The 19435-nt window shown below is 45.8% G+C and overlaps 1 protein-coding gene across 4 annotated transcripts in view; it reads right to left on the bottom strand.

Annotated features, from left to right (window-relative positions):
• Positions 1-19435, bottom strand: part of PDE8A (phosphodiesterase 8A) — a 186758-nt gene that overhangs the window by 43233 nt on the left and 124090 nt on the right. The window contains exon 1 of one of the 4 annotated variants that reach the window (XM_083411964.1): positions 13784-13824. The exons of the other annotated variants lie outside the window; for them this stretch is intronic. The gene's annotated coding sequence lies outside the window, so the exon portion shown is untranslated. Of the gene's footprint in view, positions 1-13783; positions 13825-19435 lie in introns of those variants that run through there. 4 annotated transcript variants of the gene reach the window in all.

Genomic DNA, 19435 nt, shown 5'->3' with positions numbered 1-19435 from the left:
TCTGCACTCTCAGCAACAGCACTCTACTGTTTGGATGAGAGCTTTCTAAATACAGTGGTACCTCGGGTTAAGAACTTAATTCGTTCTGGAGGTCCGTTCTTAACCTGAAACTGTTCTTAACCTGAAGCACCACTTTAGCTAATGGGGCTTCCCGCTGCCTCCGTGCCGCCACCGTGTGATTTCTGTTCTCATCCTGAAGCAAAGTTCTTAACCCAAGTTACTATTTCTGGGTTAGCAGAGTCTGTAACCCCGAAGCGTCTGTAACCCGAAGCATATGTAACCTGAGGTACTACTGTAGTGACTTCTCTTTTTTTAAAAAAAGTAAAGGATACACAACCACATCCAAACAGAGTAAACAAAGGGTTTGATTTACAATTTGGATTTGCTCTTTGATGCTCTGGAGCAGGGCATTTTTTCAGAAGGGAACACGCTGGAACTCAATTCAGGCACCTCTCAGGTGGGTGCCATCACCGTTCTGGGAGAAAGCCACCTTCGCCTTAGGAGGAGGTGGAGCTGCAGACACTCATGACCCCTTCAGGTGTGCAGGGGTGCGGTCAGCCCTGCGCGATTGGGGAGGGGGGATTCCCGGCTTCGTCACTGCCCAGGCAACCAAGCCAATTGCTCTGGGGGGGGTGGCCTGCTTGATTTAAGCAGGACGCAGCGGGAGCCTCACCTCTTTTCGCGCTTCCAGCTGGGCGGTTAGGCATTGGAATAATTCTGGAAAAGAGAGGAGGGGAGGTAGCGCCATCACCTCCCCTGCACATTGAAAGGTATTCCGTTAAAGCAGCCTTTCTCAACCTGTGGGTCCCCAGATGTTGTTGAACTACAACTCCCATCACCCCTAGCTAGCAAGGCCAGAGATCAGGGATGATGGGAGTTGTAGTCCAACAACATCTGGGGACCCACAGGTTGAGAACCACTGCGTTAAAGGATTCTGGGGTTGTGGTCCTGTCTGAAGACAGGGGAGGCTAGGGCCTAAGGCACAATCCCTATTGGTGGCCCCGGGGGAGCTCCTAGTTGATGTGCATCAGCAGGACTCCCCCTACTGGTGGTTAACCCTTCCCGGACTCCGCGCAAATGGGCGGGAGTCAGATATAGTCGGTTAGGTTCAATGCCTGAGCCAATACCACTCACAATCTGTAACCAATAAAGTTGTGGCCTTTTTTTACCCCCATTAACCTAAAATACTGTTGTCAAGTGTCATTCTTTTTTTAAGATTTTTTTTATTAGGAATTTAGACAGAGCAAATTACCTTAAACCATATCATCCTTAATTCCCCCCTCCATTTCCCCCCCTTCCCCTCCCATAAAACAAACCCCCCTCCTCACACACACACCCCGACTTCCCTCAGTTCCAGTCTCTGGTTTCACTATACAGTGGTACCCCGCATGACGAATGCCTCGCAAGACGGAAAACCCGCTAGACGAAAGGGTTTTCCGTTTTCCGATGCGCTTCGCAGGACGAATTTCCCTATGGGCGAGTCTTCAGATTTTTTTCCGCTCCCCACCCCCTTTTTCTAAGCCGCTAAACTGCTAATAGCCTTTTAGCAGCTAATCCGCTAATCCCTTAAGCCTTTAATAGCCTTTAATAGCCTTTAATAGCCGCTAAACCGCTAATAGGGCTAATCCGCTAAGACGCTAATAGGGTTGCTTCGCAAGACGGAAAAAAACGCTAAACGAAGAGACTCGCAGAACGAATTAATTTCGTCTTGCGAGGCACCACTGTAAATGCTATTCTCTGCATGTTACAAAATTGTATAAATCCTTAATTTGTCTAACTGGTTATTATCAATAAAAAGTTTGTGAGTGTTTATTGAAAGCGTCAAGTGTCTTATTCAACCTCATGAGGGGGGGGGGCGGGGCGGGACCTTGCCACGCAAAGAGGGAGGCATTCGTGGTGGGTTCCGGCACCTCTTTTTCTAGAAAAAATAGCACTGCTCTGAAGGGTACCACAATGGCCAACTGTGGACAACTTCAAGCCACTGCTCTCCCTTCTTTCCCTTTAAACCAGAGTGGCCCATCCCATTTCGCCACCTGAGGGAAAACAGGCAGGTGCCATTCCCCCACTGCCTTGCCTATCAGGGTCATGTGGCGGCAATGATCATGGCTTCTTCTGGTGAGACATTATGGAGCTCCGTGAGATCTCACGAGAGTTCTGCAAGATCTCGCCGGAAGAAAATGCCACCACACGGCCCCAGTAGTGGCCGCAGGTGCGAGTGGAGTGCCAACCCACAGAATTCCACTGCCTGAGGCAGCTGCTTCAGCTTGCCTCATAGGTGGGCCGGCCCTGCAGACAGGCGACTCCTGTGCTTCTGACACTCCTTCAAGAAGATAAGAGCCTGCTGGTAAAGAAAGAGCTAGGTATTCTCACCATTGTAAAGAGAGAATGTCCAGTCCTTCTTATTCCCCTTTACAGTGGTACCTCGCAAGATGAATGCCTCGGAAGACGAAAAACTCACAAGACGAAAGAGTTTTTCGTTTTCTGAGTTGCTTTGCAAGACGGATTTCCCTATGGGCTTGCTTCGCAAGACGAAACGTCTTGCGCCTTTTTTTTTAAAACCGCCAATGCATTCCTATGGAAAACCGTCAATACACAGTGGTGCTTCGCAAGACGAAAAAACTCGCAGAACGAAAAAACTCGCAGAACGAATTAATTTCGTCTTGCGAGGCACCACTGTATATGCAAAATGGTTTTATCAGGTAATGAGAACCTTTGGTGGCTTATCGCATGAACGGGTTCGAAAAAATAGCACAGCGTGATTTTTTTTTTCCTGCTAAAAGGATTCTAATAAATCATTCCATTCTGTTAAAAAAAAAAGAAAAAAGAGCCTGCTGGATCAGACCAGTGGCCCATCTAGTCTATTATCCTGCTCTCACAGTGGCCAACCAGATGACCGGGGGAAACCTGCAAGCATTTTCCTCTCCTGTGGTTTCTAGCAACTTGTATTCAGGAGCATTACTGCCTCTGACCATAGAGGCAGAACATAGCTATGAGGGTTAGCAGCCCCTGATCATCCACGAATCTGTCAAATTCTCTTTTTAAAGTCAGCCAAGTTGGTGACTATAGCTGCCTCCTGTGGGAGTTCCATAGTTTAACTGCCCTTTCTTTTATCTGCCCTGAATCTTCCAATGTTTCAACTTTGTTGGGTGTCAACAAGTTATAGCATTATAAGAGGGAGGGGAAAAAACATTTTTTCGATCCAATTTCTTCACGCCACCGTTAATTTTTTTTTAAATTTTCGCACACGATTTTATAAACTTCTTTCGTATCATGTCAATTCTTGCCTTTTCTCTAAACTAAAAAGTCACAACCCTTGCAACCAGAGGACTGCTCTGTGTAAGAAAGGCAACATGGGGTGGATCTGCCCATCAGGGGGCGGGCACGGACGGACGACCCTATAAATAAGTCAAAAATTAAATTGTTATAACGAAAGGGGGGGGGGAAACCCGCTATGGAAAATCGCATTGAATTTTCTTTTACTCTCCAGCGCCATCTGGTGTTGCATGTTTATAACACATTCAAAATGTTGCTTTTTGACTAAGGTAGCTGAGTCTCTAGTCACCCTGAGGGATTACAATCTACCTCAGGTAGCAAACTGGCCTAGGCTAGGAATAATTGCCTTTTAGCTCTGTTTGAAAACGAAACTGTAGAAAAGTATTTTGGCCTGGCTGTTAACAGATGTCTTTACACACACACACACACACACACAATGAACAGATTCTGATGACTATGAAAGTGGCATTTTTACAATGTTATTCTTCACAGTAAAACCACACTTTATGATCAGATTTAATCCTCAGCCATCCAGAATTTCTTCCAGTGAGTAATTTTAAAGAGCCAGCAGCCTATCCCACACGCCACATAAAGGCCTTTGAAAATTACATGGTTTCTCCATGGCTCTATTGCTTCGAAGCTCAGTCCTTAAGACTCCTCAGATGCCCTTTAATTTATTACTTTGGATATCACCCATTTAATTTTAAATTTAAACCAAAGCTCCAAAAGAGAAAGGGGAGTGGTGAGATGGGTAGAGAAGTCAGCAAAAGTCATGATGAAGGAAAAAGGAGCAAAGCATTCACGGGGCTGTGCGTACTTCGTATTTAAAATAAAAATCTGCACAAGGGTGACCTCAATTCTGTGGCAAAAGAAAAAAGCATGGATTCTGTTCCTTGCCTAAATTGAGGAAACTAAGCTATTTCTCCTGTTTGGGTGTAATTTACTGTCTTTCATGTGTAAAGCACAAAGTGGTTTGAAGGATGGTCAGGGCTAAGGGACGCGGGTGGCGCTGTGGGTTAAAGCCTCAGCATCTAGGACTTGCCGATCGAAAGGTCGGCGGTTCGAATCCCCGTGGTGGGGTGCGCTCCCGTCATTCGGTCCCAGCGCCTGCCAACCTAGCAGTTCGAAAGCACCCTCGGGTGCAAGTAGATAAATAGGGACCGCTTACCAGCGGGAAGGTAAACGGCGTTCCGTGTGCTGCGCTGGCTCGCCAGATGCAGCTTGTCATGCTGGCTACGTGACCTGGAAGTGTCTGCGGACAGCGCTGGCTCCCGGCCTATAGAGTGAGATGAGCGCACAACCCTAGAGTCTGGCAAGACTGGCCCGAACGGGCAGGGGTACCTTTACCTTTTTACAGGGCTAAGGACAGCGGAGAAATGAGATTCAATTAGCACTGAAAGGAAATTCACAATTTCCGAAACAATATGAGAACCAAAAATTGGTTTGCACTTCTTTCACATTTACAATGCGATTCTCTAGCCAAGTAAGGTTTATGAGAATACATATGCAGGATTTCCATGGGTTTTTCCCCCCAATGAAAAATGTGGAGTGTCGAGAATTGACTTTAAGAGTGGAAAAATTAGTGAAACCGATACTGAAACGTTCACTCATTCCTAGTCAGGGTCAACCCTGCAGCACGATGCAGCCTATAGTTGTTGGTTTTTTTAAGGTGCTGGAAACTGTAGATTTGCGAGAGGGTGGACTACAGTTCCCAAGATCCTTTGGGGGAGCCATGTGCTTTAAATGTAATTTAAATGTATGGTGTATGGACAGTGAGAGCCTACTTAAGTTGACAGATGTGGCGTCAGATATGTTGCCAACTGGACAATATAGCAGTGAACTATAAGAGAAACGCAAAGATCTAAAGAGAGACTATTACAGTCGTATCTTGGAAGTTGAACGGAATCCGTTCTGGAACTCCGTTTGACTTCCAAAACGTTGAGAAACCAAAGCATGGCTTCCGATTGGCTGCAGGAAGCTCCTGCAGCCAATTGGAAGCATCGGAAGCCCCGTGGATGTTCGGGTTCCAAAAGAACGTTCGAAAACCAGAACACTCACTTCTGGGTTTCGATCGTTCGGCAGTCGATTTGTTCAGGAGTCAGGGAATTGAGATCCAAGGTACGACTGTATTTGTGGCACGGCATCCCTTTTGCTTCTATTTATTTTTTATTCAGATTTGCCATGACCAATGGCTAGCACAATAAAGTTATTTGGATTGAACTTAACACTTTAAGGGATTTCCTCTCAGTACTCTGACAAACCTTCTCTAGCTGCTACCTTTAAAATCGCAGCAATTGTCACCAGTTATGCTCAAAAAATTATGCTTAAAAAGCTGGCTTCCAAACCCCTTGCTCCTCTACTCACACAACTATTGCTGAATTCACAGCAAGGCTTTGCAGTGCAACAACAATAATCCCCAAAGCAGTTTTTGTTCAGACAACAAAACTTTCCATTTCTTTTATTCCTGCAGGAAGATGAGTTTGCTGCTGATCTAAAGGTTGTGAAATAAATGTTTTTTTACCCCTGCCTAACACAAAGGGGGGCTGAGTTAGCCAATCACTTCCTGTGAAAGAGACCCGGAAACAGGAGACACGACTTGACCTAAATGATGTTAACTATGATGGGACACGGGTGGCGATGTGGGTTAAACCACTGAGCCTAGGGTTTGGTGATTAGAAGGTCGGCGGTTCGAATCCGCGCAACGGGCTAAGCTCCCGTTGCTCAGTCCCTGCTCCTGCCAACCTAGCAGTTCGAAAGCACGTCAAAGTGCAAGTAGATAAATAGGTACCGCTGTGGCGGGAAGGTAAACAGCATTTCCGTGCACTGCTCTGGTTCGCCAGAAGCGGCTTAGTCATGCTGGCCACATGACCCGGAAGCTGTACGCCAGCTCCCTCGGCCAATAAAGCTAGATGAGTGCCGCAACCCTAGAGTCGGCCACAACTGGACCTAATGGTCAGGGGTCCCTATAACTTTTCCTTATGTGATGCTTTAAAACAAAAACACAACTTGCGTTACCAGATTGGCAAAGTCAGCCAATTTGGCATAAGGATACTGTACTCTTCTGATGCAACATCATTTCTGACTAGTGAAATTTGCTCTACAATATCAGTCCCCTATCTACAGCAGAACCTCCCCAAAATACTTATGTATCCGAGTTTATATTTGGTCTGTCTGACATTTGAATTCAACAGTGACTGGTTTTGCAGGCTTGCTCTGGTTTTGCCTTGTTGCTAATTCTTTTCTGAGATGCCAAGCTGAGCTGGCCTGGTCAATGGGTGCGCTTAGCCTGTTGTCTTGAGTCATCTCCAGACTGCCAGTATTATGTGGTAGGGCTGCAATTGCATACCGGAAATTTTGGTTTGTGCAATCAAAGTGGATTAAAGCATTCTGGTGCAACAAATCTACTTTTATTTTTATTTTTAAAAGCATGGTTTGTTTGTTTTTTTAAGTTAGGGAAAATGATGTGTAAACACACTAAACAGTGTGGGATAAATGGCTCATGGCAATACATGTAACCGTCCACCACACAGACAAATCAGATGAAATCAGGATGAATGTCCATTGTTATATAACCACCTCACAGGCAGATCAGAATGAATGGTCCATAAAGTCTGTGTATGCACCATACCAGGGGCCAGCAAACTTTTTCAGCAGGGTGCCAGTCCACTGTCCCTCAGACCTTGTGGAGGGCCAGACTATATTTTGAAGGGGGAAAATGAACAAATTCCTATGCCCCACAAATAACCCAGAGATGCATTTTAAATAAAAGCACACATTCTACTCATGTAAAAACACACTGATTCCTGGACCGGCTGCGGGCCGGATTGAGAAGGCGATTGGGCCGGATCTGGTCCATGAGCCTTAGTTTGCCTATCCATGCATCCATGGCATTTAAAGCACATGGCTTCCTGTATAGAATCCTGGTAACTGTAGTTTACCCCTCACACAGAACTACAATTCCCAGCACCCTGAACAAAATACAGTTCCTAGGCTTCCTTGGGGGAAGCTATATGCTTTAAAAGTGCATTAAATGTATGGTGTGTACTCAAAGGCTGGACATGGTCTAATTTCTACATAAGCTTTGTGCAAGCAGAGGATGAATGGTCAATAAATCTGGAGGAGCCCTAGGACACTCCTTGGCAGCTCATACACCCAAGAGGAGCAACACAAGAAGATACAGAGTTCTGCCACCCATGGAAGGGATCCCCAGCCCCATGCCAGCTCTAGTTCCTAGAGAAAAGGTGTCTTTGCGTTTCCAAAACTCAACAGTGCACCTTCCAACTCGTCCATGTTGCCAGTGGCCATTTTGAAATCCTCAGAATCACCCTACGTGATTCTCTAGTTCCTAGAGAAGAGGTGTCTTTGCGTTTCCAAAACTCAACAGTGCACCTTCCAACTCGTCCATGTTGCCAGTGGCCATTTTGAAATCCTCAGAATCACCCTACGTGGCACATTGTAGGGAATTCAAAATGGTGCCTCAGCAAACTGGTTTGGGGAAGAGGGCAGTGAGCTGTCGTCAGCGGCGTCCCATCTCCCCAGCCCCCAGTTTTCAAAATTTGCCCCATGCAATGAGTGGAGTTTATTTTGCTCCTTACTTTAAAAGGGAACTTACTTTGGGGAACTTTTAGCCAGCCCTAAACTGAGGAGTACCTTCTATGTCTGAAGGTCCAGGTTTGATTCTTGGAATCTTCACCTAAAGGATTTCTGGTCTGGGAGGAGACTTTTCCAGAATTGCTAGCACATCAGCCCTTTTGGTCTGTTCCCACTTCCTTACCATGTCACGTCTTTTCCCCCACAACAACGTTGACTTTTCCATCCTTCATGCACCCCCCCCTCCATACTTATTAAGGATCCTGTGAGCAAGCTCATTGAAGGCTTTTATTCTGTGGAAAGAGAAACCATTAGCTGAATTTTTCCTCCTCCAGGAGCTTGCGCTCTGACTGAGTGACACGGAATGACTCATGGCACAGAGGAGAAACCTGAAGTGCTTTTGTGGGTTATGCCAGGTCAGTGTCTAGTTTGTTTGCCCTTTGATTCCGATCAGTCACACTCCTTTGGCCCTGTCTATTTTAGGATTCTTTCCAATGTGTGTGTGTTTTTAAACTTAGCAAATAACATATCTCCTGGTATTTGAAACTGTTGGAGGGGATATGGAATTCTGCAAATGTGATATATAAGCATGGATACGTTACAGAGAATACCTAGTGGAGTCCGCAGTTATACAAATATAGACCAAAGTCGCCTCCTTCAGCTCAGCAACCATAACACCAAATGGTGTGACAATATCTTTTGAGGTGTCTCAGTCAGTAAACTCTGGAATGATTCAGTCTGCCATCTTGACTGAGGGGAAGTTTAGATTTTTTTGGAGCGGGGGGAGAAAAAGATACAGAAGTTGACTTTTGATGGGACCCCCATGTATATTCATGTGCCCCAGGGGGCAGTGCTGGGTAACAACAAAGCTTCTGGGTTGGGACACCACCATTTACATTTCCCATAATGCCCCAAGACAGAGTCGCTCCAAGACACTGTGGGAGAGTAAAATGGCAGCCATTGCTCTCCTCCTTTCTTATGATTCTTTATCTTTAAACCAGGTAACCTTTCAAAGAGAGAACTGTCCTCTACAGCCCTTCATAGAATGACAAGAATGGGGGATCAATGTCCCTCAAGATGTCCCTCAAGACTCCCGCTCCCAGCCACCCAAGCCAATATGGTCAAGCGGTCAGGGATGATGGGTGTTGACGTTCGGCAACATCAGGCTCTCCATTCCTGAGACAGAGGGCTATCTTCTGTTAAGAGGAACATATGAGACCATACTACCTGGAGAAGCCATAGACCTTCTGCCTGCCTGCAATATATTTGCTCTACCGCTGAACTACGAAGGAATGCTTAAAAGATCCTGAAATCTGGGTTGTTATTTTTGTCATCGCAAGCATTTAACGGAACCACCACCAAGCTCACAGGATAATCCTTGAGAGTATCTTATTTCATTATGGGTTTGTGTGTTTTTTTATAGCCATACACAAAGCATCAGTCAAAGGAATACACTGTTTCTGGCTTGTTTTCAAATACTACTGCTGCTATACACTTGAGCACTTTACAGTTCCTGATCTGGCTTCTCACCTCATTTACAACAGCGGGTAAACCACAGCAGCGCAATTAACACTGATGGGTTTACAGCTTTCTGTTGATATAGAGTAGTGTAAAGAAGAGTACAAACCACCTCCTTGCTCATACTCCTGTGGCAATTTGGAGCCAAGGGTAATCAGAAGTTGGAACAGCCAAGGAACAAAGAGTCCCTAAGATGTTTTGACTTTTACTCTCCAGATTAAAAAGGGACAAAGGTAAGAGCTCTCAAATAAATCATAATGAATGCTGTCGGTTATTTGTTAAAGACGGGTCTCTGAAAATCCAGCTCAGATTAACAGATCAATCCTAACTATAGAAAGCTGGTGCAATGTAGGCTGGCATAATTCATACCAATCAAAATTACACCTATCCCAAACTCCATTTAGGAGCCAGTGTGGTGTAGTGGTTAAGAGCAGTGGACTCGTAATCTGGTGAACCGGGTTTGCTTCCCCACTCCTTCATATGCAGCTGCTAGGTGACCTTGGGCTACTCACACTTCTCTGAAGTCTCTCAGCCCCACTCACCTCACAGAGTGTTTGTTGTGGGGGAGGAAGGGAAAGGAGAATGTTAGCCCCTTTGAGACTCCTTCGGGTAGTGATAAAAAGGGATATCAAATCCAAACTCCTCTTCTTCTTCTTCTTCTTCTTCTTCTTCTTCTTCTTCTTCTCGTGTGGCAGGTGAGTGTGGGCCCACACTTTAAGGATTGGGCCCAAGGTTACGTGCCCAAGATGAATATGGTTTGGTTAAAGGTGTCTCTCCTTGCCCCATCCCAACCTTTTTTGGTGACTTATGCCAGCTTAAATTACACAAATTTAAATTCTGATGGCTGAGCCCAGAATAAGCCAGCAGTGTTCCAGCTGAGCCAGGGTGCAGGATCAGAGTGCTGGTCCTCACAGAACCACAATTCTCAGAGAGTTTTAACAATCAATCCTTCTCCCCAAGAAGCTCCAAGAATTGTAGCTCCATGAGAGGAATTGGGGTCTCATAGCAACCCGAAGAAGAAGGAGAAGAAGAAGAAGAAGAAGAAGAGGCGGAGTTTGGACTTGATATCTCGCCTTTCACTCCCTTTAAGGAGTCTCAAAGCGGCTAAGAGTCTCGCACCCTTAACAATCTACAGTTTCCAGCAGCGAACTGTCCTGCCCATGAGGCGGACTAAGGCAGCCGCGTCAGGCAGTGAAATATCAAGCGGTGGCACTCTCACCACCAGAGAAGTGAGAAGTGGTGGCTTCTGGTGAGATCCTCTGTGGCAAGATTGCACCCCATAAGATCTCCCCAGAACCTGGAACTCACGGCTGCAAAGGTAAGCAAAGCTTCTTTTGAGGTGGTGGCAGCAGCACATTCCAGTTTCACCTCAGGTAGTGAAGCAAGACAGGCTGCCCCAGTTCCCAGGACTGTTTGGGGGAAGCCATGACTGTTTAAAGTGGTATCATAGTACTTTAAATGTACAGTCATACCTTGAAAGCCAAATGCCTTGCGAGTCAAACGTTTTGGCTCCTGAACGCTGCAAACCTGGAAGTGAGTGTTCCCATTTGCGAATGTTCTTTGGAACCTGAACATCCGACACGGCTTCTGCCGTAGCTTGTTATGGGTGCTGTCCAGAGATCCCCATTGCCCCCGCTACAGAGGTACAATACTGTTATGTACTGAGTTGAATAGGATCCAAACTGCAGCAGTCTGATTGGTCCTAGAACAATAGGATCCAAATTGCAGCAGTCTGATTGGTCCTAGAACAATAGGATCCAAATTGCAGCAGTCTGATTGGTCCTAGAACAATAGGATTCAGAATGCAGCAGTCTGATTGGTCCTAGAACAATGCAGCAGTATGATTGGTTGGCAGGAACCACCCAATCATGCTCCAGATATAAGTGAATCCACAACCTGATTGGCTTACAGTAGAATTCCGGAATTAGCCAATCATGTGCAGCCTATTGTGTAAATAATGTATATAAAGCGGATACTTTGAGGGGACTTTCATTCATTCCTCCTCACCACTATGAGCTGAATAAAGAGCATGAAATCACTTTGCGACTCTGAGTATATTTCAAATACCCAGCGTTCCCTGGGAAGAAGACTGATCGTTACGTAACTTTGAAATTTGTTAACTCTGCAAAGGGAATACCTGCAAGGCTCAGCACCCTTGAACTACTCTTCCCATAGTTCTTTGGGGGGGTGGGGAGCCATGGCTGAAAAACAGCGCTTTCAATGTGGCCCTGCCACTACGTCAACAAGTTCTTTCTGACTACTAGGCTCTTTTCAGGAAAACTACCAGCACCACCGGCTCCTTTATAATGTAGTTATGCAAATGGTTCTTGCATCACCCAATCCATTTCTGCAACAAGCAGGAAGGGGTGGGGTGGGAGAGAGCGAGCAAAACAGGAGACCTGGCACACAAACGGACGCAGTGCAGCAGGCCAAGAGTTGCCAGCGAGCCAGACAACTACGTGTAGTCTTTGTTCTATATTAGAAAGCTGTCCTTGTCTCGAAGGCAGGCAGCGGTTCTCATGTCCAAATGTGCCTGCACACACACACACACAGGGCCAGGATTTCAAGGCCTGCTGCATCATTGCAACACTTTCAGAAGTCAGCAGTGGTGACGCAGGCAGATAATCATGTGTGACAGTCACCAGGCAGCTTGTAGAAGGGAGAATTTGGATTATAATATTCTTGCCTGTGTTGTGAAGTGAGAGCAAAAAGGAGACAGCAATCTGGCTGGGGCGGTCTCACCTTCACAATACATACCTTCACAATACACACCTTCACAATAAATATTGAAAGAACTATGATGCCATTTTAAATAGTCACACCTTCCCCCTAAAGAACCCAGGGGTTTGCTAACAGTGCATAGAGTTGTGAGGAGACCCCTATTCCTCTTAAAAGTAAAGGTAAAGGTACCCCTGACCATTAGCTCCAGTTGCAGACGACTTTAGGGTTGTGCGCTCATCTCGCTCTATAGGCTGAGGGAGCCGCCGTTTGTCCGCAGACAGCTTTCGGGTCATGTGGCCAGCATGACTTAAGCCGCTTCTGGCGAACCAGAGCAGCGCATGGAAACGCCGTTTACCTTCCCGCCGGAGAGGTACCTATTTATCCACTTGCGCTCTGATGTGCTTTCGAACTGCTAGGTGGGCAGGAGCTGGGACCGAGCAACGGGAGCTCACCCCGTCACGGGGATTCGAACCGCCGACCTTCTGATCAGCAAGCCCTAGGCTCTGTGGTTTAACCCACAGTGCCACCCTCTTACAGAGTTACAATTCCCCGAGTGGTTTAACAGTCTGTCCCTCTTCCCTGGGAACTTGGGGAACAGGAATCTGCTAACAAGCCTCAGCACCCTTAACAGCTAGCTAGATCCTTTGGTGGAAGGTTAAAGTGGTATCAAAGTGATTTAAATATCTGGTGTGGATGTGGCCTTAATCTTCCAGGAGATCTGGAATCTCCCCCACCTCTGCAAGGTTGAATGGGGGGGGGAAGCCTTGCCTTTGGTTTAGACCAGTGGTGGCCAAACTTGGCCCTCCAGATGTTTTGAGACTACAACTCCCATTATCCCTAGCTAACAGGACCAGTGGTCAGGGATGATAGGAATTGTAGTCCCAAAACATATGGAGGGCTGAGTTTGGCCACCACTGGTTTAGACCCAACAGTTTTAGGGCCAATTAGTTTACAGTCCCAAGCAGCTGGCAAACTCTCCTTCAAGAGAGGTATCTAAGCAGAGTCATAATGGCCACCTAGCAGAGATGTTGTAAAAGTGGGCTTTCTGCATCAGCTGGGGGAGAGGGTGGCTAGGTTATTTTTTGAAGCCTATTGATTCCAGATTATTAAGACCAAGGTTGTGTACACTTTAAAGCACATCCAAAGCACATTCTTTCCCTCAAAGAATTCTGGGCGTGGTAGTTTATCCCTCAGAGAGTTCAAATTCCCAGCAGCCCTTAACAAGCTACAGAGCGCAGAATTCTTTGAGGAAAACCATGTGCTTCAAATGTGCTTCAAATGTGCTTTAAAGGCACAGTATCTATGCAGCACAACTATGATTCTAGATTATAAAGACATAAAGAAGGTGATTCTATCAGTCTTCCCCCTTTGACAGCGATATGGTCTTTCTGAAAGCCACAAAAATATTATCTGGAATAATAGAATTTTAAACAGTCACAAACACTGTTTTTTGTGTTCTCAGAAACCTGCTCTTTTCAAATTCAAATTATGCATTATTTTAATTCATTGCTGAACGAACAATTGCTCTCGCACACCTGTTATTTGACAGGTTGACCCTGAGGCTACGGTAGAGCAGAGTTGATAATCTTAAACCAATTTACCAGGGCTGCAGGTTTTAACTGATTTACATTTGACAAGTTACTTAAATAACACTGTAATTGACTAATCTGATATTGTTCACCTGCTGTACTGTACTCTACAGTCGTACTTTGGAAGTCGAACGGAATCCGTTACAGAAGTCTGTTCGACTTCCAGAACATTTGAAAACCAAATCGTGGCTTCTGATTGGCTGAAGGAAACTCCTGCAGCCAATCAGAAGCCACAGAACCCCCATCAGACATTAGGGTTCCAAAAGAACTTTCGCAAACCAAAACAACCACTTCTGGGTTTGCAGCGTTCAGGAGCCAAAAAGTCTGAGTTCTTGGGCGTTCAGGATCCAAGGTACGACTATACAATGTTTTACAATGTTTTTAAGAAAAGTTATCATTTTTAAAGTGTATACTTTTGTGGGTAAAACTGTTCTGGGATAATATATGATGAAGTGTGGTTTAGAAATTGAATAAATAAATAGGCAGAGTCCATTTCAGTTAGCGAGGCCAGATTTGAATCAGCCAATCCGAATGTTAAGGGCACATTGGTTCATTTTTTAAAAACCTCTTTTGGCTCTTGTGCTTTATTATCCTAGGGAAGGACGGCAAAAAGATTAAAGGCGCAATTTTAACAAATAATGGCAAGGTTGGTTGGTTGGTTTATTAATTTGTAAATGATCTCAAGAAGAGAGCTAATGTCTCTTTAAAAGCAAAATAAGCAGAAATATATACATAGCCTATACGCTGTCATCCTTATGAAGAAGCTGCATCAAGAAGGAGCAGCATCTATGGCAACTGAGCTCTCGGAAGATCTGTTTCCTCCTGGGAGTTCTCGTTTTGAGTAAACAAACCATGAGCAAGGAAAACATGTCATACAACAACCCCGCTGGCAGCAATCGTGCTTAATAAATAAACTCCGCTAAAGACCAAGAGTCCTCTAATGCGCTCCACTCCATGATAAAGATCCTTTTCCTCCAGGGATGAGAAACCCGTGGTCTTCCCAAGATGTTGCGGGGTTGCACCACCCATCATCCCTAACCGCTAGCCATGCTTAGCTGGGGCTGATGGTCTCCAGCAACATTGGAGAGCCACACATTTCTCTACGTCTTAAACTTAGATCATGTGGAAATGTTTCCATGTGATAGCACACACTTCAGCAGTGCGTTCTGCAGGGTCAATGAATATGTCCCCCGTCCTCGTCCGGGGGGATGGCTGCTTCTTAGCATCAGTTCCCACCGGCCACATGCGTCACTGGAATGGAAACTTCCCTATATATATACATGAGGATATGTTTACCAGCACCACGTGCTCATGCTAGTGAGATGAAGGCCACACCGCAAGTAAAATGCATGAGAAAGGTCAGACTCCTATTTAAAACTTCATGCGCACTTAAAGAAGTCTCTCCTCACATGGTGACTTCCAGATGTTACCAGTCCAATTGGTCCTAACCAGAAGGTCGTTCGCTGGGTCACAGATAATGGGGGTTGTGATCCCAAAAATACCCAGTTGGGTACCAGGTACCGAAGGCCCAATTTTTAAAATTTGAGGGTGCACAATTTAAAAAAACCTAGCGGCCACATTCACGACTTTAAAGAGCTGTGGCTTCCCAGAAATACCGTATTTTTCGCTCTATAAGACGCACCAGACCACAAGATGCACCTAGTTTTTGGAGGAGGAAAACCATATATATATATATATATATATATATATATATATATATATATTCTGAATCTCAGAAGCCAGAACAGCAAGAGGGATCACTGCACAGTGAAAGCAGCAATCCCTCTTCTGTTCTGGCTTCTGGGATAGCTGCGCAGCCTGCATTCGCTCCATAAGACGCACACACATTTCCCCTTACTTTTTAGGAGGGAAAAAGTGAGTCTTATAGAGCAAAAAATACGGTTATTATGGGAACTGCAGCTTGTTAAGGGTTGCTGAGAGTTGCTAGGAGGTCCCATTCCCCTCCCAGAACTACGATTCCCAGAGTGGTTGAACAGCCAGTCCCTTTTCACAAGGATGTCTGCAAACTGTAACTCTGGGAGGGGAAGAAAAAGGTAAAAGGTAATGGACCCCTGGACGGTTAAGTCCAGTCAAAGGCGACTATGGGGTTGCTCATCTCGCTTTCAAGACAAGGGAGCTGGCGTTTGTCCACAGACAGCTTGACTAAACTGCTTGTGGTGCAACAGAACACTGTGATGGAAGCTAGAGAGCATGGAAATGCCATTTACCTTCCCGCCGGAGCGGTACCTATTTATCTACTTGCACTGGTGTGCTTTCAAACTGCTAGGTTGGCAGGAGATGGGACAGAGCAAAGGGAGCTCACCCCATTGCGGAGATTCGAACCACCAACATTCTGATCGGCAAGCCCAAGAGGCTCAGTGGTTTAGACCACAGTACCACCCACATCCCTGGGAAGGGAACAGTGGTCTCCTAGCAACTCTCAGGACCTGTAATAAAGTATAGCTCCCTGAATCCTTTGGGGGAAGCCATGGCTGTTTAAAGTAGTAAAGGTAAAGATAAAGAGACCCCTGAACATTAGGTCCAGTTGTGGCCGACTCTGGGGTTGCGGCGCTCATCTCGCTTTATTGGCCGAGGGAGCCGGCGTACAGCTTCCGGGTCATGTGGCCAGCATGACTAAGCCGCTTCTGGCGAACCAGAGCAGCACACGGAAACACCGTTTACCTTCCTGCCGGAGCGGTACCTATTTATCTACTTGCACTTTGACATGCTTTCGAACTGCTAGGTTGGCAGGAGCAGGGACCGAGCAACGGGAGCTCACCCCGTCGCGGGGATTCGAACCGCCGACCTTCTGATCGGCAAGTCCTAGGCTCTGTGGTTTAACTCACAGCACCACCCGTGTCCCTGTTTAAAGCAGTACCATAGTGCTTTAAATTTATGGTCTGAATGTGGCTAGAGTCCAGCTGCTGTTATACTCTCCCAGTCTTGTCTACTCTGGCTGGTGCCCATTGGAAATGGAAGATGGCAGGGAGACCGACAGTAGGCAGAGCCAGAGCCACTGATAGGGAGAGTCAGAGCCAATGAAAGATGGAGCCAACTAACTTCCGTCCTCTCACATCCTCCTCCCTTCTGAAGGAGCAAAGGAGGACAAAAGCTGACTGCCAGTTCTAGCCCAGAACATGATGCAAGAAAGAACGTAGACAGGTGGTAGCTGGCTGAGGGCAGGCTGAAGTCAGAGGGACATAGTTCTGTCCGCTCGAATAGACCAGCCTCCACTAGCTGGCAGGAAGTGGCTGTCCAGTGTCTCAAGCAGAGAAGGGTTTTTCTCCAGATTCTTTTAACTGGAGATGCTAGCGATTGATGCATGCAAGCTTTTCCTATGCTGCAGAGCGATGGTTCCCCCTCTCTACAAGGCATCTGAGGAGGAAAACCACAAGCTTCCGACACATTCAACGCAGTACGCCAACCAAACAAGAGGTTGTTTCCTCCCTCAAACTACTATCTGATCCTCGCGGAGCATAATCAGTATGGCAGAAGAACCGTTTCCTTGTAGGAACTCATTCTGGTCTGTATCCAGGGAACAGCCAAATCGCAAGATGAGGGAAGGAGCTGGGCCCCAGAGGCTCCCTGCGCAGTTGGCTCATCTCTGAGGAAGCTCCCCTCAGGGAAGAAGAGAAGCCTGAAAACAAGAGAGTTGTTCCATCTCCCTGATACTATCAACACAAACACACTCTTTTTTTAAAAAAAGAAAGAAAGATACTACTGCCACAATACCTTAAAGCACAACCCAACAGTCTGATTTCATTTATTTATTTGTGCATTCTGACAACGCATATATTGCAGAATTGTAATCATCTCTAAGTTGCATGGGAGAAGCTCAATACAACGCAAATAAAACTCCGTTAAAATGATAAAATCAGAATTCATCTACAGTGCCGGCTGGAATAAAGCAATTCTTCAGTAAGCACTTAAGGTGACCTCAACTGGAAGGGAGTTTCACAAAATTGGGCCTACAATACTGAACACACAGCTCCTGTTGGATATCAGCCACGCATCTGAGCCATGGGAGACCACTAACAGCAACTCTCTCCAGTATTTCAGTGACTAGGCAGGGATATAAAGGATCAGGTTGATTTTAAGGGCTTTCTTACCGAACTGACAGCCTTCATCCTACACAAACAGCAGTGTAACAGCTACTGTAAGTAGGTGAACTTCAAAGGAAGTTTAAATCTTAACCAATGGGAGTTGTGCTCTTAATGCATCTGCAAGGCACCAGGTCGTGGGCAGCATGGTGTAAATGCTAAGCAAAAAAATGGCAAATTCAGGTGGTTGAGGGCCAGTCAGTTCAGAAGGAAAATGGGAACACCCAAAATAATGTTCACATACTCAGGGACTTCCCCAGTACATACATGTTTCGGAGATAAAATTAATTGCCTCCCCACAACTGCCAAGCCCAGCCTTGTGATTAGTACCTACACAAAGGCAGCATTATTAGGAACTTCACAAAAATGCTAGAATTAACTCAGCTGCTATTTCATTGGAGAAGCAATTCAGACATCCATAGAAGAGCCATAGGACTTTATCGAGAAGTGAACGGGCTTGCTACCCCGGGAAGAAGTCCTATTTCCTCCAGCATGCTTTCTGATCAAACACAGTCCTCCTATCACTTTGACAGATGGGATATCACACACCTCTTTTTAGTATTAAGAGATACTTGGCATGGGGGGAGGGGGAGGGAATTGAATAAGTTTCCTTTTAAAGGCAAACGTACCTAATTTAAACTTTCCAAAACAAAATGCAAAACAAAAGCTGTCCTTTGAAACGTGCACTTCTCCAAATTTTGCAGTGCAAGCCAAGTACAAAAATACACATACTAGGGTAAAAAAAAGAGAGTTAAGATGCATACAATAGTGGAAATAACACAGAGCCTAGGGCTTGTCAATCAGAAGGTTGGTGGTTCAAATCCCCGTGACAGGGTGAGCTCCTGTTGCTCAGTCCCTGCTCCTGCCAACCTAGCAGTTCGAAAGCACGTCAAAGTGCAAGTAGATAAATAGGTACCACTCCGGCGGGAAGGTAAACGGCGTTTCCGTGCGCTGCTCTGGTTCGCCAGAAGCGGCTTAGTCATGCTGGCCACATGACCCGGAAGCTGTACGCAGGCTCCCTCGGCCAATAAAGTGAGATGAGCGCCGCAACCCCAGAGTTGGTCACGACTGGACCTAATGGTCAGGGGTCCCTTTACCTTTACCTTTTACAGAACATTCCACCATCTTAAATCATGCCTTGAAGGTTTAATATTCTGACTTATTCTGAAGCTACTAATCATGGTTTCCTGGTTTGATCAATACTTAACTGAATTCTTTGCTGGGTCACCAAAAAAAAGGAATAAACACTGGGGTCCATGTATGAGCAAAAGGCTTGTTCCTGTCTTGGCTTATTAATCCAAGATTTGATCGTAAGTAAAATCCTGAGAGAGATATGCAGTATACATGGAAGTTTGGTGCAGAGAATGGCTTAATCTCAAACCTTTGATCCCCGCAGGACACATCTGCTCTTCCAGAGCAGATGTAGACCATACAAGCGGCTTATTTGAATACTTAGCCAAAATATATTATTATTGTTGTTGTAGCAATGAAAGCCTGGGAAAAGAAATGAAAGTGTTTGTTTGGTCTCCGAAACAGAGGACAGAATGAGCAGAGCAGAACAGCTAATCACATCGTTGTGAATGTGGGAAGAACATTTCTCTTGGGTGAGCAAGTTGTACAGACCAATGAAACAGAACAATAGAT

The sequence above is a fragment of the Podarcis tiliguerta genome, assembly GCF_965153285.1.
Source record: "Podarcis tiliguerta genome assembly, chromosome: 14".
Classification (NCBI taxonomy): domain Eukaryota; kingdom Metazoa; phylum Chordata; class Lepidosauria; order Squamata; family Lacertidae; genus Podarcis; species Podarcis tiliguerta.
This window is presented reverse-complemented; position numbering and strand designations above follow the sequence as displayed.